Source organism: Macrobrachium nipponense, chromosome 15, assembly GCF_015104395.2.
Source record: "Macrobrachium nipponense isolate FS-2020 chromosome 15, ASM1510439v2, whole genome shotgun sequence".
Taxonomy (NCBI): domain Eukaryota; kingdom Metazoa; phylum Arthropoda; class Malacostraca; order Decapoda; family Palaemonidae; genus Macrobrachium; species Macrobrachium nipponense.
In genome coordinates, this window is record NC_087208.1 from 75,700,160 (window position 1) to 75,724,509 (window position 24,350).

Here is a 24,350-nt window from a genome sequence, read left to right on the forward strand (position 1 = left end):
AGAGGTCAACATTCTTGTAACAGTAAAATTTAGGAGAGCATTTCTTTTTGTTTCAGCGTAACACCGAGAGGAACCCATTGGGGAAAACTTATGCCAAATATTGCTGTATAACAACAATCACTTATCTTTATTGCCTTACTGAAGTGTTAAACTATAGTGAGGGTATTTACCAAGGAGAGGTGGAATTAAACTTCCTACAGATTTTTTAGACAGAATGACCCATTGTAGTGTCGGGGTTAAAAATGAGATTGATGTCTGTGAATTAGAATGAGAATAAGCGATACATTCTTATGCATTGCTTAGGTTAGGTGATGCGCTTCAGGTAAATGATTACATGTTTGAACTAACTTTAAAATCTAGGAATGCTTGATGACAACGATTAGTAATTAAATGGCATTGAAACAGAATTGTTCATAGTTGCATTGCAGCTGACTGATGAAAAGTGTGGAATAGGCGTATAGAACGTATTGCTAGAATGATGTACTACCTGTGATGTTGACCTGTTCTTACGAAAGTGTAGAGATGTGAGTCACAATAGAATTCCACTCTCTGTGCAGTTCAAACTAATCTGAGTTCCAGTCATTCAACAGGGAACGGAAGTAAATGTAATTCAAGCCATTTCTTAAATGTTTGAGTATTTACATTATCTCTTGAAACGATTATTTTTTTGTCTTCATGGATGATTGCAAAATTTATGCTCACAGCATTTTCACCATAAGGTAGTAATTTTTGTCTTTGTTTATATGGTTTTTCATTCTTCATTGTGAGCATTTATTTTTATTTCTCGCTTGTTTTTTTGGGAGTGAATCATTTATCCGTGTTGATATTCCTTTGAAAAAAGATTGTAGTGTGAAAACCCATTGGTGTCATTACAAGTCCTTGGTTGGTCTTTAAGTATTAAGCTGCCCTAGAGATTTTAAACTTACTTAAAGAACGAAAATATAGTGGTAGTAAAAATACTGCATTTTTCCTACCGCCGATCTCTAGAGTCTTAAGTAGATAAAAAGGCTCCATTTTCGAGGACCAACGAAAACATTCTTTCATTGGGAGGTAGAGAGTGAAAGAATAGGTGTTCATAGATTTTCAAGGGTCCTGTCAAGAATTGTAGAACCCATAACAAACATACGAAATTACTTATTGAATCAATTGATTTACTGTTACCTAACACAATAGTTGGGGAAAGTGCTGCCTTGGGGATTTGTAAAGACGCTAATTGTGTAAAAGTATTAGACACTCTTCACCTGGTCAGGTAGCGTCCCAGGCCAACAGTCTGTCATTATATACATATATATGTATTATATATATATATATATATATGTGTGTGTGTGTGTGTGTGTGTGTGTGTGTGTGTGTGTGTGTGTGTGTGTTCAAAGCTGACCTCATATATAGCCCAGATCCAATAGATGCAAGGAAAAGAGACCGATAGAAGAGAGTGGTAGTGGTACACCCACCACATGAGGAACAATTTTATTGATGTAATGACCGCATTGTTATGAGGCGTGCATTTGCCACTTAAGGTTGCATTTTTTATTAAGAGTGTATATTGCATTTCCATTACATGCTGCTGTGTTTGGTTGTGTTTTTCACTCTCTTCATTATCTTTTATCCTTCTCTGAAGAATGCACCAAAACCAGGCGGTACTATCTCCTTGGGGGAGATATCTCCTCCTCTTCCTCTTCACGCCGTCACTAATGGTTTCTTCAATGGTTGACTCGGATTGTAAGTTTATACCCTTCTGTATTTCTTTAGGAAGACATTTATTGAATTTCTGATTGGTAGAAACTTGCACTTCTCGTTGAAAAGGCTTTTCAAAATCCAAACGGTTTCAATGTTTCAGTGAACGTCACATTAAGACACAATTTGTGATTTCTATTCGCAGTTAATCAGTTCCTTAAAATGCCTTCATTTAAACTTAGCTACCAAAGATTCACATTATTCAAATGATTAAGATGTCATTATGTATGAAGGATAGAAAATAAAATAGTTACTATAAACTGATGTCTGATAAACTCACCAAAAGAAAAATTATTGGAATTTTTTTAAAGGGATCTATGCCCATGAGAATATTACCGACCGCGTCCAAGTCTTCGATCTCTACCCAGAGGACAATGTCAACTCATCGGCCATAGTGAGTATCAAAGAAGTCATTCCCTTTTCTACTTTTCTAGGATGAAACTGACCTTAGAGCTCTTGGTTTGCTCTCGCTTTTTCTGGATAACAGAATTGATTATATTAGATAATGGCCAAACATTTGATAGACTAAAAAGTTACTTGAAGGGAATAAATTTGGCAATGACTTAAGTGAAAGGAGCAGAAAATGAAACCATTCGGGGATTAATTTGAGAACAATCTAAGGAAAGGAAGGAAGCTTATCTGGCTAAATTTGTCAAATTGAGTCAGCTAGAGACCACTGTTAGTGTAAGATCAGCTTGATGTTTGTTCATACAAGGATACCAATGCTGTTTTAGTGCAGCAGGGACTGACTGAAGCCTGGAACCAAAGTTTTGAATATGGCAGTTTGTTTTGTGAGGGGTATGTTTAGCATCTGTTTTTAGTTGACCAAGGCTGGGTAAATTATTTGAACTTTCTTTATGCCTCTGTTTTTAGTATTTTTGTGCTTGAATGGCTTTTGTGTGGTGGGGGGGGGGGGGGGACCTTCAGACAACTTGCATTTGTGTGTTTTTTTTTTTTAAATACTATGGTGCCTGAGAACTACATCTCCAGGGTGATATCAGAAGTCACCCTATCCTACCATTTTCTATAGAGGAGTGTTATCTAAGGTGGACAACCTGATCTGCAGCTCAGATTATTATCATTATTATTATTAAAATAGTTTTACAAGACCACTGGGCTGATTATCAGCTCATACAGGACTGGCTTGAATGATTTATATATATACGTATGTATTATGTTTTCTCATTCACGGTGCCTGAAAAACTGTGGCAGTGACTTACTGGCACTCCTAAAAAGTTTTGCTAGAGAACAGAAACATGAAGAACTACCGCTGAGGGCCTGTATCAATGGAGGGAAAAAAAATTAGATAAAACTCTAGAGATTTAGTTTAACTTAAGTATATTTACACTAAATTACGTGGGTAAGCCATTCACACCTTAAGGGTGACAGGGACTTGAACATGTCCAGATATTAAATGGAAGGCAGTTGATTGTAGGTCAGCCGGACACATGGCTGGGAAATGATCCAGACACAGAAATAAGGTTGCTGAATAGTCCTAACGCCGCTTCCAAGGGATTCCAAATTTCTTCCTCAGCAGGATGAGATATTTGCATCTGTAGTAAAGAAATTGCATTCCAGAATCAGTACTAAAGTGATAGACACGTGGGGAATGTTAAACACGATTCTTTCTTGTTATATCACATCAAAGTCCACTCCCAGTGATATAGAATGACTGGGAGCTTATACAAAAAAGTGAACTGCATTTTTTTATTAACTCATGGGATGTTTGGCATGAAACAACAACGTTATTTCCTAATGTAGCAGATGCTTGTCTAGATGGGAATATCACAATCTGATTTAATATCACTACTAGCATCACAGGGGAATTATTTATAGCATCAATGGCAGCAATGGGGGACTGCATTACAGTAACCAAAAATAGGGACTGCGATGGTGAGCCAATAGAGGAAAACTTGCCTTGGGAAAAATGTAAAGGAATTACAGACAGGAGACAAAAAATGGTAACTGACTGCACTCGAAACTATTCCATTACAATACCTGGGTGTCCGTGCTGGTCTTGGCTTTTACCTAATTGCTGGGTGAAGTTTCTCAGGATGTAAATGAACACATGGGTGTCCCTAGAGGGGGAGGGAGAGTGAGGGGGAGGAGAGGATGAACACAGCGGCAACTGGAGAAGTTCTAAGAAGTATCGTTGGATGTCTCCTAGTTTTATCCACTTTCTCCTTTCAATATAAGCTCTGCCAAAAGCCTGAATCAATGGGCCCTGCTGCATTCCTGCGGGGATTAATTTCAAAGGCAGCCAGTCAGAAGGGACAAAGAGGTACTCAAAGAGAATGGAGGCTGGTGAAGAGGGGTGACTGAAAAATTGTCTGAACTTCCCTCTAAAATGAGTTATTTTGGCCTTGTTTCAGGCTTAAATCCTGAACAGTGTATATATATATATATATATATATATATATATATATATATATATATATATATATATATATATATATATATCTTACCCCCCCCTTTTTATTAAACTACACAAATTGGAAACTCTTACCTGCTGTTAATGGTGCCCTCTGTCTGCAACCATGTTGTCAGGCTATTAAGATCTCGTAAGTACAAAAATATACTATTTATTACCCAAAGCAGTTGAATATAAAATAGAACAAAATGATTAACAAGTCATAATGACAAAAAACCCAAATCTGCCCATAAAGAAACCAGTAAGTTAACATTCTACCCTCCTGACTAAGAATTCACTCCCAGATCCAAAATGTCAATAAGTTCATTTAACATAGTCAGGTTAGAGAATCCCGTCTCTAAATTAACCATGGAATAGGACCCATCTGTAATAAAGATAATAATGGATAAAAGATACACTTCACACATCACTCTTTTCAAAGTATTCACGTAAAGAGAGTATTTCACACTTCTCTCTCTTTTTCAAAGGTAACGGTTTTCTAAGTCTTTACAAAATATGTCCTACCTTTACGATGGGGCTTTCTCTCTTGACACTTGGCGTGTACCACCTGACCTCTTAGTGTTCACCGAAAAGAATGTGGCTTTCGCAAGTGCCTTGGACTATTAGGCCTGTAACATTCGTACAAACGAATGTACATGCCTAACAACAGGGTGAGTGATCTCTCGGTTAAACTGCTTACGTATTCAAATTCCTTTCACTCAAGTAAGCTGCCCTTACAGCTCAGCTTATCTCCAAGCAAGACATGATATTTGATTTCAATTAACATTACACACTTGTAAGATGGCTCGGTCACCTATGTCCCCTGTGCACTCCTGTCGCACACCACATCAGCAACTAATGCACAATGTATCAATTTACCACATGACTTAGGGCCACCTCCGTTGCTGGAGCCCTTGTGCTTCGTCGAATACACAAAAGTTTAAGAATTCCTAGCGCACAAATTGTGATCAGTGTAGCACCTAACATGATCATTAATATTGGTACAGTGTAACGCTCGTCGAAGAAGAAGAATTGATCCTCGTCACTATCCTCCAGCGGCGGGACTGTAACGGTCTCCACTGTAGGCGGAATTCGAACCTCATCATGGTTTCCATGTAAGTGTTTATGAAACATTTTTGTGGACGACTTGTAGATACACAGACTAAGTAACATGAAGAAATCCGAGAGAACCCTGCAGGAACCATCAAACAGCTGGGATCCCTGTAGGACGAGCGAATTGTTGTAGACACAGGTCGAGTGTGTAAACCAACTCGAAACAACTCAGCACGCGCCATTATTCAGCGTCTGCGACCCTCGTGAGTGTATCCAATGCCCTCTCGTCGCGAAACTGTAGATTCGACGTTTCTACTGAAGAAAACGTGGTCACCACCCCGTTATCAAGGAAATATCCCGTGACTTCTATGCAAGTGCTACTCACACCCGCCTCATCGAAGACTGTAGACTCCTGAGTTATCCCAGAACGTATCCTGAGATGATATATCGAAGACATCTCATCCTTTGCAAAGGCAGTCCATAGAAACGCCATTCGTGTGTAGACTTGACTCGACCTCTGGTACTGTAAACGAAGTCGTCTCCATCGCCATCATCACGTAGAGTTGGGAATTCTCTAAAGTCATTGTGTGTCCGTATTTAAAAGGTCTACATGGTCATAAAATAACTAAAGACTTGCTTTACCCCACAAATCAGTCATTAATTAATATACTCAATCTACTAGTCAATTATTAAAAAATTCCTCGCTAAACAAAATATAATCTTTACCCACTGAATCCTCACAAATAATCCCATATATGACAAACACGCTATCAAAAGAGAACCCATAATGTCTAAAAGCAAAGACCCCTTTATGGTTTATATAACTAACCTTCATAAAATATAATGCCAAACACCCCTTCTATCTAACTCACATACCCAGACAAATTATATCTCCTATCTAAAATAAAAATGCTATTTAGAGCTTAACCCCCATTACAACATCTCTCGTAAGACAAGAGAAAAAAAAGGAAAAGGGAAAAAAATAAGATAATAACAACAATAATAAGTGAACTTTCCCCCGTTACACAGCGCACGTAAGAGAAAAAGAAACATATAATTCAATATCTTTCCCAAAACGGAATGTGTACCATTACGGAATCTGCTACGGCAGCAATCCCATCGACCAGAAACGACCAGAAAAGAATCCCCTTACATGATACACTCCCGTGGAATGCCATAATCAGCATCTACAAGAATAGTGGAAATCCTCGAGTAATCAATTCCAAAGGGAAAAATCTGCAACCGGACTCATTACAGCAACATTAGCAAAAAATCCACCTGTGAACACTTCAGGTGCTTCGAACTGCAGCATAGTCAGACTCGCAATGCCAGAAACTCATGACTCTCAAAAAAAATGTTCTATACTGAAACTACGTCAGCACATTCCACAGAACTATCTCCAGGATATGACCAAGGTGCTCCAAGTTATCTCGAAGACATAATTCTCCCAAACGATACTGTCCAATTATATAGAAAATTATCACCTATTCGGGATAAAAACTACGATAAACTCACAATTCCATAATTATATACCACCAAAAAAAAAGGAAAGTCACCCCCAAGAATTAATACCATCTCCTTATATATATTTATATATATATATATATATATATATATATATATATATATATATATATATATATATATATATCTTACTCCCCCCCCTTTTTATTAAACTACACAAATTGGAAACTCTTACCTGCTGGTTAATGGTGCCTCTGTCTGCAACCATGTTGTCAGGCTATTAAGATCTCGTAAGTACAAAATATACTATATATATATATATATATATATATATATATATATATATTATATATATATATAAATATATATATAGATATATATATATATACTATATATAAATATATATATATATATATATATATATATATATATATAGATATATCTATATATTAATATTATATTATATATATTTATATATGAATATATATATAATATATATATTATAATATTATATATTATGTTGTATTAATATATATTATATATATTAATTATATTATATATATATATATATATATATATATTATAAATCATCATCTTAATAATAACACCACTCCAGTGATATAAATATTTCCGCAATTTAATTAATAACCCCACACCAAAAAATCATCCCCCCTCCAAAAAAATTGTTGTTAAATCATTACACCCCACGACATTACTCAATTATATAAAACCCCAATGTCATCTATCCGGCTCGTGAAACCACAAAAATTCAGCCCAAATATCATACATGCAGGAATAATCACATGTTTATCATCACGTTTCTCAGCTAAAGCAAAAATTTGCCGTATTGCAACACATCCCTACGTAAAATATTAACCCCAAAATCTTACGCTAAAACGCCGCAGATTTGCGCATAATTAGAAAAAAAAACAGTAGAAGGAAATAAAAGAGAAAAAAAACGTGAAAGCATTCCGCCACCAAATTGCAAAAACAGACAGCAAGAACAAAAAGGGAAAAAATGCAATTGTGCTACAATATATTAATCACCACAACCAATTCTTTTCATTTTCGAGATATGTGTTAACCTCGACTGACTCTGTTTTTTCCTCTAAGACTACAAATCTGTTTCCAATTTTCTCTTCAATGACTTTAAAAGGACCTTCAAACTTCGGGCCTAGTTTGTAATTTAACTAATTTCTCACGTTAAGTTTTAAAAATACCTTGTCTCCGACATTGATCTTGGGATCAAATGTTTTACTATTACTCTTCTGTACCCTATCTCTGGTTGTGGATTCGAGATTACAGCTGAGACAAGCGTGTCTCTCTCTCGCTGTGGATATCAACGCCTCGACCGAATCCTCCCCATGATGAGGCATAGTTAGCAAATCAAATGTGCCTCGTGCTGAACAACCAAACAAAGCTTCAAATGGGGACATTTTAATTGAATCACTGACCATAGTGTTAATACTATGTCTAACAACATTAATATATCTGTCCCAATTCTTATCATTACCACCTATAGTTTTCCTGACAGCCTAGAGCACTTTCCTGTTTGCTCGTTCGCACAACCCATTAGCCTCGGGTCTGTATGGAATAATTGTCACTTTCTGTATCCCCATGACTTCAGCTAAACATTCCAAGGTTTTGTTCACAAATTCCCTCTCATTGTCGGTTAATAGAACTTCGGGTGAGCCATATCTGCAAATGATACCATTGAAAAACGCTATGGCTACGTCTTCGGCCGTTTTATGCTTATGTGGGAAAATTTCTACTATCCTTGTAAGTTCATCTATTATCACTAACAAGTACTTGTTCGCATATCTAGACTCACAAAAATTCCCCAAGATATCCATATGTATTCTCTGAAAAGGTCTACTCGGTATAGGATACGATCCTAATTTGCATGAAGTTGTCCTTGCAGGCTTACATGCGTTGCACACTGTACAATTCCTTACGAAATTTTCCACATCTTTCCTCATGTTTTTCCAAATGTATTTAGCACGAACCTCATCATACGTTTTTTCTATTCCCAAGTGTGGACTACCAAACCTGCAATGAACTATATCCAAAACCACTGGAATTAGGACCTTCGGAATTACGATCTGTGTCGTATCTCCTTTACTTTCACTGGTTCTCAACTTATATTTAATTTTCCTAACCAATAGATTACCTTCTAACTCCAAACCCGAAAAAGGCAACTTATAACGTTTTCTGACTAATTCCCCTCTTAAAACGCTTTTGCATCTGCTAAAATCTCTTCTTCATCTTGACTTTGCTCTACGAGAGGTATATCCCATCGTATGGCTTCGCTAGTGACTTGCGCGACTTGGAAACCTTCCGTGTCATGAAAACTCCTGCTGAGAGCATCAGCAACAACGTTAAATTTCCCCTCTATATTTGAGCTTTGCATCAAAATCTCTGAGAGTTAAAAACCATCGAGCTCTTTTGGCGACAAATCGGGTTTATTAAAAAGATCTAGTAATGGTTTGTGGTCTGAAAGAACTTCTACTCTATTCCCCATCAGTAACATTTTAAAATGAACTAAGCTTGACACTATTGCAAAGGCTTCTTTATTTATGGTGGCCATGGACTTCTCGTTGCTGCCCTTTGTCCTGAATTTCCTGCTATAAAAAGCTATAGGATGAAATTTCCCATCAAACTTTTGCATAAGGCAAGCACCTATACCTTCCTGGCTTGCATCAGTCACTAATGTAAAAGGCTCGCTAAAATCTGGAAACTTCAAAACAGGGGGATTCAGTAGCGCGTCCTTGAGCTTTTGAAAACTCTCTGCCTGGGGTTCCTTCCATTGAAATTGAACGTCTTCTCACAACACATCAGTTAGGGGAGCTGCTATATTAGAGAACCCTTTCACAAACCTCCTAAAGAAACTGGCGATACCCAGGAATTACTTAATCTCTTTCTTTGATCTGGGGGTGCGAAAATTCACTATTGCTTTGACTTTATCGTCATTTACTCTAACCCCTTCCTTAGATATGAAGTGACCTAGATATGTGATCTGCTTTTTCAAGAATGAGCACTTGGCTAACTTAATTTTCAAGCCTCCTAAGTATATACTTCTGTAAGCACTTCCAGGTGTTGCGCGATCGTGTCCGTTGCGATAAGGATGTCATCCAGATACACAAAAACATTTTTGCCCAATAACCCATGCAAAACTGTGTTCACCAACTTGGTAAAGGTCATTGGACTGCCTGATAAACCGAAAGGCATCGCGTAAATTCATAGTGTCCCTTGGGCACTGAAAAAGTGGTATATTCCTTGCTACGCTCACTAAGAGGGACCTGTAAGAAACCCTGGGCCAAATCAATTGAGCTATAAATATTATGTCCCCCAATTTCAACAAAAAGATCTGGTATGCATGCGACTGGGTAGTGGTCAGGGATCGTCTTCTCATTTAAACATCTAAAATCGACGCATACACGGACAGAACCGTCTTTCTTAGGCACCGCTAACAAGGGAAAGTTGTAAGGAGACACGCTGGGTCTAATGATTCCTTCTTCTTCCCATCTATTAACCTCTTTCTCTACCCGTTCTCTGATTTTGAAAGGTATGCGATATGCAGGAATATAAATAGGTTTTGTGCCACTCTCCAAATTTACCTTATGTTCTAATACATTAGTCAACCCCAATTTATCACCTTGTAAGGCTACCGTATGCCCAAATTCTGCCAAGAGCCCGCTTATCGCTTCAACGTGTTTGCTATAATCCATATTAGCTAAATGTTCTCTAAATGTTCGTTTCCTTGATTGCATTTATGCCTCCGAAAACTCAGATTTAGCCACTGAACCACTATCACAACTCCAATCTTGGAAATCCAATATATATGTGTTCTTCTGGTATCTCCTAACTGTATCATTACAGTTTAGCAACTCTAACCACGTAAACCCATCCTTGGATACACTGTTCACCGATGCCATGCTAACAACCCCTCTAAGCTTTTCGCTATTTTCAATAACACACTTATCTGTGGGTTTTCTCATTTCCTTCAATTTAACTTTTACCATAGTCTTCGAACCTGGTAGTAACATAATATCTTCGGATAAAACACCTCTATATTTGTGGATAGTACCTCCCCTTTCCACTGCCCCATACACATTACCACCCTCAGTATCATCCCCAGCATTGTTAGTATCAGAAATAACATCCATATTAGTATCAACATCACCATCCAAAGTATCATCACCACCATTGTTATCACTGTGAACTCTGATAGAACCCCCGTAATCATTTCCCATATCAGCAACATGGGTTTTAATATTACCTTTCTCCATAACACTCGTATCACCGCCATTAATAGCACCGAGCACATCTCTTTCAATAACCTCCATGTCCTCCATTCTATTTACATCCTCATAAGGCAGAAAAATACCTGGTATCCCGACTGTTATCCCATTAGCATCCGCATGGATCGAAATCTTGTGTCTTCTACAAGCAGGATGACCCAGCAAAATTTTGTCGCCCAACACAATTCCTTTCATTACCAAAAATGGTTCTGTTAACACTCTGTCACCGAGAGTAAACTGTATTTGAACACAACCCAGGGTATTTAATCTATGGGCTTGCACATCACACACCGTCTCCGTTGAGGGTTGCAAAGGGTAGTTGGAAAACATAGATTGATATAAATTATAGTCCATTAGATTTATTGATGCCCCCGAGTTTATGAATATCGGGATATCCACATCCCATACTGTTCCATAGACTATAGACCTGGGCTCTGGGGCGTCCCCCATGAGACCACAATGGCATTTACCAATCATCTGTACCCTTTTTGTTGATCGGGCTTCCAAAAATTTCGCCGATCCCTTTGCCCTCTGGTTTGACCTGCCTGGGAAGTTCTCACATTATAATTACCAGAACCTTGAGGTGTAGATCTTGCATCTCTCCGTATCTGAGACGGACAAGACTACCAATAATGATCAGTACTTTTACACATTCCACAATATTTAATCCCACACATTTTCTTTGGATGCCCTGGTTTATTGCAGTTGAAACAGTGCAACTGCTGTTGCTTTTGATTGAACGATCTTTTGTTACACTCAACTTTTGCGCACAGACGAGGAGGAGGAAATTCTGTGTCCCTTTGCACTCTATCCCTCGGGCCTGTCCCGTTAAAAATTGTGCTATCTACAGTGGGACATTTAGACATGTTTTTCAGTTTGGGTATAAAGTAATTCTTCGTCTGAAGTAGGTTTAATCTTTTCATCAAAGCTATTCACTATCGCATCCGGTACATCGTGCAAGAGCAGGAAAAATAGATCAGTTTATGAATATTATCCAGAGAGAGATTACCCCCTGTAACCCATTTAGATGTTTTCAATTTTCCTACCCAATCCGCCACTGTGTCAAAAAGTTTTGAACTATGTTCTACGAGGCGATAAGTGCCCTTCCGTAGTTTATAAAGACCCTGAAGGTCCCTCACCATATCTCCGTGTTCCTTTGAGCCATACGCTGTTTTCAAAAATGCTTGCAAGTCCGTCCAGGTACAACATTTTGTAAATTGGAAACTCCTGCAACGGTGGGAGAGGTCTCCCCTATTGAAATCTAGCAAAGTTTTCGCATCTCTAAATGCCTCTACATCATCTAATATATTCTTTCCCGCTAAATAATTATTAACTCCTTCAATAAAAATTTGTATAGGCTGTGATAACACGCCATCTACAATCCCTCTGAATGGACTCACACCCGCACTAACGTCTGTTACGTGATGTAGTAGCATTGTGGTATTTTTAGTGTCCGCCATTTTTCTCTGTTTCCGAAAGCTATTTTGTTCTATAAGCTTCCCCTATCTCAGTAACATCAATGTAATTATTTTATATACACAAAACCTCCTGATCAAGAAAAATTAACCACAAATTCTCACCAATAATGGATAACAAAAGGCAAACGCGCCCCACTGCCACAGTACATTTCCCTACGAAAGCAAAAAAAAAAAAAAAAAAAAAAAAAAAAAATAGGGAGGGGATAGAAAAAGAAAAAAAATGCAAAACGCTTATCAAGCAATCCACCCCCGGCAACCAACCGTCTCAGTCCCCAGCTTTCGCCTCTCTCTCTCTCTCTCTCTCTCTCTCTCTCTCTCTCTCTCTCTCTCTCTCTCTCAGGGCGTGACTTGCAACAAAAATTCCGCTCGAGTAATTTGCCACAAATAAACAATAGGAACATAAACAACAAAAAGGAAAAAAAATATAAGAGATAAAAAGAAGAAAATAAGAAAGAAAACTTGACAATACACTCACATCTTCATATGACTGGAAACCAAATTCGTATACGCACCGCAAATATGCGTGAACTGTTTACTACTACACTTGCGAAACACTTTAATACGTCAAAAATTAAACTTTTCCCCTTCACGTTTTAAAACACTGTTATTCTAGAACCCCGAGAAGCTGATACTGACTTAGCCCAAGAGACGAACTGCTTCTCTTTGTCCAACCCATTGAATCAGCAAAAAGAGCCCCGAGTTGCCTGTGACATGATTATAACCCTTTTCCTACCAAAAAAGAAACCCATCTATGTCTAACTGGTCACCAGTCTCTTCTTTAGCATACCTACAGCTTTTAAAATATATAAAAAGCCTCTTAAACTGCCTGCCACCACTCTTACCGCCCCCCCCCCACCTTTTTATTAAACTACACAAAATGGAAACTCTTACCTGCTGTCAATGGTGCCCTCTGTTTGCAACCCTGTCGTCAGGCTATTAAGATCTCGTAAGTACAAAAATATACTATTTATTACCCAAAGCAGTTGAATATATAATAGAACAAAATGATTAACAAGTCATAATGACAGAAAACCCAAATCTGCCCATAAAGAAACCAGTAAGTTAACATTCTACCCTCCTGACTAAGAATTCACACCCAGACCCAAAATGTCAATAAGTTCATTTAACATAGTCAGGTTAGAGAATCCCGTCTCTAAATTAGCCATGGAATAGGACCCATCTGTAATAAAGATAATAATGGATAAAAGATACACTTCACACATCACTCTTTTCAAAGTATTCACATAAAGAGAGTTTTTCACACTTCTCTCTCTTTTTCAAAGGTAACGGTTTTCTAAGTCTTTACAAAATATGTCCTACCTTTACGATGGGGCTTTCTCTCTTGACACTTGGCGTGTACCACCTGACCTCTTAGTGTTCACCGAAAAGAATGTGGCTTTCGCAAGTGCCTTGGACTATTAGGCCTGTAACATTCGTACAAACGAATGTACATGCCTAACAAGAGGGTGAGTGATCTCTCAGTTAAACTGCTTGCGTATTCAAATTCCTTTCATTCAAGTAAGCTGCCCTTATCTCCAAGCAAGACATGATATGTGATTTCACTTAACATTACACACTTGTAAGATTTATATATATATATATATATATATCTATATATACTATATATATATCTATATATAGATATTATATCTATATATAGATATATATATATATATACATATATATATTGTCTATATATAGATATAAATATATATATATATATATATATATATATATATATATATATATATGTATATTATTATATATATATATATATATATATATATATAATTCGTATATTTATATCTATATATAGATATAATTATATATATATATATAATTTATATATATATATAAATATCTATATATTAGTATAATTATATTTAATCTATATAATTTATTTATATATATATGGTATATAATCTATATATATAAATCTATATATATATATGTGGTGTGTGTGTGTGTGTCAGTGTGTGTGTGTATATACACTGTAAATTAGTTGACATATATATATTATATATATATATAATAATATTATAGATATATAATATATATATGTATATATATATATGTGTGTGTGTGTGTTTGTGTGTGTGTGTGTGTGTGTGTGTGTGTGTGTGTGTGTGTGTCAACTAATTTACAGTTTTTCAAAAACTTTATGACTGGATTAATTTCAAATGTTGAAGTTTCTGACAAAATTTCATCGATCGGTGTGGCTCAGGGAACTCCCTAGCATCAGGAAGGACAGCCAAACTTGTATCCCTCCAATGACTTGGTAAAAGAAGTACTACCTCCCAGAGGTAGTCCTGAAATGCCCCTTACATGTGGACCTATCAGTATGTGGGTTAACAAGGAACCTTGGGTTGAATCAGGTGTGTGTGAGATGAATGCACCATGCAGTCTTTTAAGGTGCTTTTCGGTATCACAAAAGGCACAGCTGCCAACACTTTGCAAACAGCTGTGCCATCAACATCAGGAATTAGAACAGGACAGTCCTTCATTAGAGCCAGAATAGGCCCTCAGCTGTCATCTTTCTCTAGAGAGGTCAAGTTTCATTCTGGCACATTCATCCCTCTTTGCAGAACTGTTAGAAAAGGAGGGGAGGTTCAAAGTTGCAGCAATAAGGTGCAGAGTGTTGGATTGTTCAGGTCCTTTTGAAAGGATACAAGATCCCTTTCAAGGGGCATCCCCCTTCCAACCATCTCATAGGCCCATTTTCTTAACTTTATTCTCACTGGACTCAAATCATCGCCCTTGGATATGGAAGTGTAAGAATGTTGGAGAAACATGCCCTTGAAGTTGTAGAAAACTGTTCTCCAGGTTTCCTTGTTTGAAAAAAAGTAACAGGAAGTGGTAGGCCAACCACTGGCCTCTTTCCATTGAACAGTTTTACACACCAAATACTGTTTAGGATGGAAACCCCACGTTCTGTGTTAGCTTCCATAAGAGAGGTACTTTGTTGTGTGAAGATTAGGTCAGACTTCTCCCAATTTATCATGATACCAAATTGTAGCAAAATGCTAGATGAGGACTTGGACTTCCAGGTTCTTGTTCATCCAGGCTCATAAAAATGCCTTCACTTTGTCTGCAGAAGAGTAATATACTTACTTAAGATATTATGCTTTGGTCTGGAGACCTCCCCACAAGGGTTTGAGTGGGTGTTTACTCCAGTGTTAGTTTAGCCTCTCACACCGGGATGGATACACTTGTTGTAGTACCTTGGTGACTGCTGATAATGTGGCTTCAAAGCAGAAAATAATGAGGGACAGGGATTATCGAGCATATTGGATCATAATAAACCGTGAGAAGTCAGACCTATTCTTCACACAACAGATGAAGTACCTAGGTATGATGTTACACAGGTTAGCAGCTAGGGCTTATCAAGCAGATGCTTATATTGCCAAGGTCAAGGGGATATTGTCAAGATTCCTGGTCCATTGGGAATGACCAGATCAATGTGGGAAAATTCACCTGAGGACAAGTCATCTTAAAAAAACTCACATTTACCTTAACATGTGCTCAATGCAGTGATGTTTTAAGAAGGAATGGCCATACACAACCAGTCCCCCTGACACTGGATTCTTTGGAAGGAGGAAATAAAAGTTTATCTTGTTCAGTGACTGGCTGACAGCAACCTCCAGAGATGCTGCTGTTCTCAGACATGTTGGAGGCAGGGTAAGCAGTGAAGCTGATTGGTTCCTTGATCTTTGGTGTGTGTGTGTGGAACAAGGAGGACATATTCCTGCAGGTCAGCATACTCAAGATGATGGTGGTGAGGGGGCTACTTGTAATGCAAGCATTTTAATAGGAGTTCATGTGACACGTAGTGGTCGCCATGACCAGCAACACGATTGTAGTGCTATACTTCAACAAGCAGGGAGATTGATATCTCTACTAGTGTATGTATTGGCAAGATTGCATAATGGAACTGTTGGTAAAGTACATCTTGTGCCACCAGAATGTTATGCCTAACCAACTCAGCCATCAAGGTCAAGTGTTGGGAATGGATAGAGCCCTTATAACCAGGCACAGCAAAAAGCTTGTTCAAAGTTTGCGAGACTCAATGGCTAAACAGAATACTGCCTATGTTCAGTTTGCTGGTCAAGGAGCCCTGGGCAGTGATGGAGGATGCTTTCCAATAGCTATTGGACAAACCTGACAATTATGCTTTCCTCTTCTTCTTAAATCAGAGAGTGATTATCTAACAGATGATCACTCCCAGTTAAAGGATGACCCTGGTAGCCCTGAAGTGGCCTCAAGGTGAATGGTACCCTGACCTGCTGTTGCTGCTTATGATGTGACTGAGGAACTGCTTCCATTGCCTACATGACTAAGTCAGTTGTGCAGGTACTCATCATGGATAGAGATTATCTGCCATCTCCTTGGGAAGATTTTCCAAAGAAATGCAGAGCAGATGTTTGGATCAGTCAAAAAGTATACAGAGGTTTACCAAGCATAGTGGCAAGTCTTTGCTGCTTGATTTCATACCAGGAGTATATCTCTGGTGAGAACCATAAATAACCAGGTAATAGTCCCTTGTCTACCTCAGCTATGAAAGACTCCTGTCAGTCTCTGCAATAAGGTTTGCTATTCTGCCTGTCTTTGTTTGATCTGAGGTGTGTGAATCTTTCAACTTCACCAAAGATCGCCATGGAGATGAAGCCCTGTAACAGGATGTTGCACTAGTTATACAAAGCCTGTCTTAGCCTCTGTTGAAGCACCTTGGACAGGGATATGACATTGAAGACCTTGTTTCTACTGGCACTGGCATTGGCAAAGTGATCAAGAGATTTATATGGCCACTCTTACATAATGCATCAGTTTAAGGGCTTCATTCTCTCTTGTTTCCTTTTGTACTGGAATTTGTGTGTGGCAAAGACACTGAAGCAGCCAGTTATCAATGAAGAATAAGTGTTGTTCTAGGTGGTCCCCTCCCTTTGAAACTTTGTGGACAATGATGAAGGCAAGATGCTTTGTATCCAGTGTGAACCCTACATCACTACATTCAGAGGACACAACACCTCAGGCCAAGTGTTGTCTTTTTTGTGAGTATGGACAGAAAGAGATGTCAAAGAGTATGATCTCATTCTGGCTTCAGGTAGTGATCTGACCAGCTTACATGTCAGAGGGTTTGAATGAATTTAGTTCTTGCCCAAGGTGAGAACTTAATGAGTTAGGGGCATTGCCTCTTCCATGGTATTCAAAAAGAGCTTTTAGGTGCAACAGATATTAATGGCAGATATGTGGCACTGCCAGACTACCCGTGTGTCTTTCTAGTTATGGATGTCACCCAAAAGTCCTTGGAAACCTATTTTACTGGTCCTGTGGTGTTGGCGGCTGAACACAAGCAACTACCAAGCTCCTGTGGGAGAGAATAGCATCTTGCCTAATGCTTTCAATGAAAATTGTTGGATGTAAGGTGTATGAGTGATCACTCTCCCTCCTTCTAGCTATTTATTACCCTCACAAGCACCATATTCTAGCTGGCCATATCAGATGCAGGTTAGTTACTGAACAGAACTTCCTGTCTATGACCTACGAGTAGTTGTTATATTATCCCTAAGTCCTTATGTCCTTTGGTATGATCCCACTTCTACCCTTTGATATTACCCTACTGCCGAAGAGAAACTGACACTACAATGTAATGGCTGCTTGGGTGTTTACTCAACTCTACACATGGTAGTTTGCAAAATTTCAAACCTTGTTTTCAAACTTCAGCTGGTCTTAGCTATGCCAGAAATATATCCATATAGACTTGGGTGTGTTATTTAGAAAAAATCTAATTATCTTGAAAATATGCTATCTTTTACTTAATTATCTTGAAAATATGCCTTTTTTTTTACATTTCAGGTTAAGCTGCTTTTCAATGAGTCTTCAATACTTCCCCCTTGCACCGTCTGCTTCTGGATGTGTCCAGCATATTTCAATACCACTTCAATACCTTTCACTCTTGCCAGTCCAAACTTCATTTTTTTTCTTGGCTGTAAGTTTTCCTAGATCATTGCATTTACACATGTCCTATTATTTTGTTATCTAATTTGGTATATACGTACTACAAAGTTGTTATGATATATATGCCTCTCTTGCTGATGGTGGTATGCTGATTTTATTAGCCAGTGTCCATGAGGAAAGCATTTTCTTGAGATATTCCATTTTGTTGGGGACTAACCAACAGGCATACAATTCATGAAAATTTTTGCTTATTTTCAAAAACAGTTATAACATACAAGACCTCAGTTATGCACTAAGATAATAAATCACTGATTAGTAAAAGGGGTATTCCTGATGGACAAAATGAGGGTAAAAGAGTCAGCCTTAAAAATTAAAGATAGATGATGAGGATATAGCCATCTGCACTCTAGTATCTATAGAATTGTCAGTCCTGTAGTATTTTGCCACTGGTTGTTCATTAGTGATATACAGCCAACCTCCTTATTCGCGGACTCCGGAATTGCAGACTTTTCTTTGGACCATATCTACCCCTTATTTGTGGGAAGTTCGCCTGTTCACAGGTTTTCGATGATAAATATTCACCAATTATTGTATTTTGATGTTATTTTTATGACTGAATATATTTTTATGATACAAAAATGATTTACTATTTTTCAAATATTAATATTGATTAGTACTGTATTAGTAAGTTTAATAAGATTAAATGGTATTACATAATTAAAATAATCATTCTCTCTCTCTCTCTCTCTCTCTCTCTTACATAGATGTATGTTTTTTGTATGATAAATAAACGTTTTACTAATTTTCAAATATTGATATTAATGTAAAGAGCAATCAATTCATTAACAAAAATACTATAGTGAATTAGTAAGATTTTAGTTTATAGATAATAATAATATAACTGTAATCACAAAATTCATGTGATAGTATTTTAAGTTAAAGAAATACAATAATCTTTCCATAAAGAATTTTGATGGTACTTGGATGTAATATATTTATTGATATTTTCGTTCAGAATAATAATAATAATAATAATAATAATAATAATAATAATAATAATAATACAGCCAACTAAGAGGGGAAGACAACCACCCAGAAATTCCTGAAGCCGAACCAAGTAAGAGACTCTGGGAAAACATATGGAGCAATCCGGTATCACACAACAAACATGCAACATGGCTCCAGGAAGTCAAGGAAGAAGAAACAGGGAGAATAAAACAAAGATTCACAGAGATCACGACAGACACAGTCAGACACCAACTAAAGAAAATGCCAAACTGGAAAACCCCAGGTCCCGATGAGTCCATGGATACTGGCTCAAAACTTCAAGGCCCTACATCCACGAATAGCAGAAACAAAAACTCCAGCATTGTATCTCAAATCACCAAGCACCCAAATGGATGACCACAGGAAGAACATCTTAGTACAAAAAGACAAGAGTAAGGGAAATATAGCCAGTAACTACAGGCCTATCACCTGCCTACCAATAATGTGGAAGTTACTAACAGGTATCATCAGTGAAAGGCTATACAACTACCTAGAGACAAACACCCCATCCCCTACCAACAGAAAGGCTGCAGAAGGAAGTGTAGGGGCACAAAAGACCAGCTCCTGATAGACAAAATGGTAATGAAGAACAGTAGGAGAAGGAAAACAACCTAAGCATGGCAGTGGATAGACTATAAGAAAGCCTTCGACATGATACCACACACATGGCTAATAGAATGCCTGAAAATATATGGGGCAGAGGAAAATACCATCAGCTTCCTCAAAAATACAATGCGCAACTGGAATACAATACTTACAAGCTCTGGAATAAGACTAGCAGAGGTTAATATCAGGAGAGGGATCTTCCAGGGCGACTCACTGTCCCCACTACTCTTCGTAGTAGCCATGATTCCCATGACAAAAGTACTACAGAAGATGGATGCCGGTACCAACTCAAGAAAAGAGGCAACAAAATCAACCATCTGATGTTCATGGACGACATCAAGCTGTATGGTAAGAACATCAAGGAAATAGATACCCTAATCCAGACTGTAAGGATTGTATCTGGGGACATCAGGATGGAGTTTGGAATAGAAAAATGCGCCTTAGTCAACATACAAAAAGGCAAAGTAACGAGAACTGAAGGGATAAAGCTACCAGATGGGAGCAACATCAAACACATAGATGAGACAGGATACAAATTCCTGGGAATAATGGAAGGAGGAGATATAAAACACCAAGAGATGAAGGACACGATCAGGAAAGAATATATGCAGAGACTCAAGGCGATACTCAAGTCAAAACTCAACGCCGGAAATATGATAAAAGCCATAAACACATGGGCAGTGCCAGTAATCAGATACAGCGCAGGAATAGTGGAATGGACGAAGGCAGAACTCCGCAGCATAGATCAGAAAACCAGGAAAACAAATGACAATACACAAAGCACTACACCCAAGAGCAAATACGGACAGATATACATAACACGAAAGGAAGGAGGGAGAGGATACTAAGTATAGAGGACTGCGTCAACATTGAAAACAGAGCACTGGGCAATATCTGAAAACCAGTGAAGACGAGTGGCTAAAGAGTGCATGGGAAGAAGGACTAATAAAAGTAGACGAAGACCCAGAAATATACAGAGACAGGAGAAAGACAGAAAGAACAGAGGACTGGCACAACAAACCAATGCACGGACAATACATGAGACAAAACTAAAGAACTAGCCAGCGATGACAATTGGCAATGGCTACAGAGGGGAGAGCTAAAGAAGGAAACTGAAGGAATGATAACAGCGGCACAAGATCAGGCCCTAAGAACCAGATATATTCAAAGTACGATAGACGGAAATAACATCTCTCCCATATGTAGGAAGTGCAATACGAAAAAAATGAAACCATAAACCACATAGCAAGTGAATGCCCGGCACTTGCACAGAACCAGTACAAAAGAGGCATGATTCAGTGGCAAAAGCCCTCCACTGGAGCCTGTGCAAGAAACATCAGCTACCTTGCAGTAATAAGTGGTACGAGCACCAACCTGAAGGGAGTGATAGAAAACGATCAGGCAAAGATCCTCTGGGACTATGGTATTAGAACGGATAGGGTGTACGTGCAAATAGACCAGACGTGACGTTGATTGACAAAGTCAAGAAGAAAGTATCACTCATTGATGTCGCAATACCATGGGACACCAGAGTTGAAGAGAAAGAGAGGGAAAAAATGGAATAAGTATCAAGATCTGAAAATAGAAATAAGAAGGATATGGGATTATGCCCAGTGGAAATCGTACCCATAATCATAGGAGCACTAGGCACGATCCCAAGATCCCTGAAAAGGAATCTAGAAAGCTAGAGGCTGAAGTAGCTCCAGGTCTCATGCAGAAGAGTGTGATCCTAGAAACGGCACACATAGTAAGAAATTGATGGACTTCCTAAGGAGGCAGGAATGCAAACCCGGAACCCCACACTATAAATACCACCAGTCGAATTGGAGGACTGTGATAGAGCCAAAAAAAAAAAAAAAAAAAAAAAAAAAAAAAAAAAAAAAAAAAAAAAAAAAAAACAAAAAAAAAAAAAAAAAAAAAAAAAAAAAAAAAAAAAAAAAAAAAAAAAAAAAAAAAATAATAATAATAAAATAATAATAATAATAATAAGTTTTATTGAAAGATATTGCTGCATCAGCTGCATTCAACTTGTGTAATAGTCTTCTCTATTTTTCTAACAATAGCTGTTTTCTCTCTTGCTACTACAACTGGCGAGTATTGCGCCGATATTACTCATCAGGAGGAGTCAATTTCGGGGATATTGCTTGAAATTTATTTATTTGTCACAGTACATGAACAAATAAAATATACAAGTCGATCTAGTGGCCAACGTTTCTCTCGGTATCATCAGAGCATGATCACGGCAGTGGATCGAGTAGACTGTAGGTGTTGTCAAGATCTACTCAATATATAGCGGCAGGTCAGCAGGGGGTCAACCGCGAGCTGCATTTTCATTGGCTGGTGGCGCAATGCGCTCCAGCTATTGGTTGAAAGAAGTTTCTTCAAGACGTTCTTCCGTCGTTGAAGGTTGCGCTGTTGCAGCCTAGCTGATCGTCGAGGCTGGGGTGCAAAGACTCCCTGGGCGCTGTGTCACGACGGGCTCGCGTTGTCATTGGCTGATGGGCTGCTTGTCTCATCTGGTATTCTTTGATCGGGAGTGTCGTTCGGTCTGGTATTATTTGTGCTATTATTTATGCACATAGGTCTCCTTAGGTGGTGGGGAGGAAGAGCACTTCCTGTGTCGTATTCAATGAGGGCTTCTCTTGTTGTATGAGGAGTGCCTCGAGCAGTCGCAAACGCCGTTGGTCAGGAGCCCTCCCTATTATCTTAATATTCTTGATAATACCGTCGCGGGAGATGGCTTCCTGGTGTGCTGTCATGGTATGGTTTTTTAATTGCCCCTTCTTGTGCGTGGCAAGAAATCCTCTTGGACAGTTTCATAGAAGTCATACCAACGTAAGAGCCGGGACATCCACGGACGGGGCATGAGAATTGGTAGACTACATTCGAATGTTTCAAGAGGTCTCTTGCTGGTCCGGGGTCGTTGTTCATGATAAGGTTGCGGGTACGTCGATTTTGGTAATAAATCACGAGTTCGAGTTCTTTGTCGACTTCGGTGGGGTCACATTTTTTTCTTTGATGATTTTTCTCAATGCATCTTCGTCCTCACGGTGACGTGCGTGCATTCTGGCTTTGGTAAAAACAGCTTGATCTTCTCATGGGGGTGGGGCTGCAGTCTCTCACTCTCGCTATACCACCGATCCAACGCTGTTGGACTTCTTTATTAATAAGTCGATTCGGATACCCGTTATTAACGAGTACCTGAGTGACTCGGTCGAGTTCTTTGTGAGTGTCTGCCAGGAAGAACAGTGCGTGAGGGCCCTCCGAATGTAGGCCCTGACTGTGGTGTTCTTGAACCGTGCAGGACATTCGCTGTCACCATTCAGGCAAAGTCCTAAGTTTGTTTTCTTTGTATATACCGAAGTTTTTAGACCATCGTCGGTCTTGGAGACGAGGACGTCGAGAAAGGGAGCCGGCCTTCGTTGCTGAATTCGACGGTATAATTCAGCGAACTGCACTGCTGGAACATGCGCCGGACAGCTTCAACCTCTTCCTCATTCTCGGCATGTACAAAGATATCGTCGATATATCTGGCGTATTTACGGGGTTTTCCTATATTGGAGAAAAACTCTCTCTTCCACAGTACCCATATAAAAATTGGCGAATAGGACACCGAGAGGGGAACCCATCGCGACTCCGTCTTTTTGTCGGAACATCTGGCCTTTGTGGAGAAAGGGTGGGGCCTTCTTCGTACATATCTCGAGGAGTGCCCGCAGGGATACTTCTGGGATGTTTAGCTCTGTAGAGGGGTCCCTGTAGATGCGGTCCATAATGATATCGATGGTCTCGTCGACTGGAACGTTTGTGAAAAGCGATTCTACGTCCAAGGAGGCGATAGTTCCTGTTCCTGGGGAGTCTCTGATTTCTTCGAGGAATTCCGAAGAGGAGCGCAGGCTATATCGGCTTGGTACGTAGGGCGTCAAGATTTTGATTAAGGCGCTTGGCCAGTCCATACGTTGGGGCGGGTGTCTGTCTGGCTGATGATGGGGCGGAGAGGGTTTCCATTTTTGTGTGTTTTAACGTTGCCGTACAGATAACCAAGTGTGTAATCTCCGATGATGGGCGGAGGTGCACGGGCATTGGGTGGGGCTGCGTTGACACTGCTAATGATGTCATTGGCTTTCTTTTTTATTTCGTCTGTAGGGTTTTGTTTTTAGTAGGCGCTCGAACTTGGTACTGTCAGACAAGATGGCATCCAGCTTCTGGTGGTACTCCGCCGTCTTGATCAGTACGAAGGCTGCCTGTCTTTGTCTGCGCGGCGCACAGTTATGTCTTCTCGTTGACATAGGGCCTTCGCTGCTT

General features: G+C 38.9%; 1 long non-coding RNA gene across 3 annotated transcripts in view; it reads left to right on the top strand.

Annotated features, from left to right (window-relative positions):
* Positions 1 to 18,961, top strand: part of LOC135195071 (uncharacterized) — a 70,369-nt gene extending 51,408 nt beyond the window's left edge. For all 3 annotated transcript variants that reach the window (XR_010310062.1, XR_010310061.1, XR_010310063.1), the window contains 3 exons: positions 1,619 to 1,719; positions 2,046 to 2,128; positions 18,294 to 18,961. This is a non-coding gene — a long non-coding RNA (uncharacterized LOC135195071). The remainder of the gene's footprint in view (positions 1 to 1,618; positions 1,720 to 2,045; positions 2,129 to 18,293) is intronic.
* The last annotated feature ends 5,389 nt before the right edge of the window (positions 18,962 to 24,350 follow it).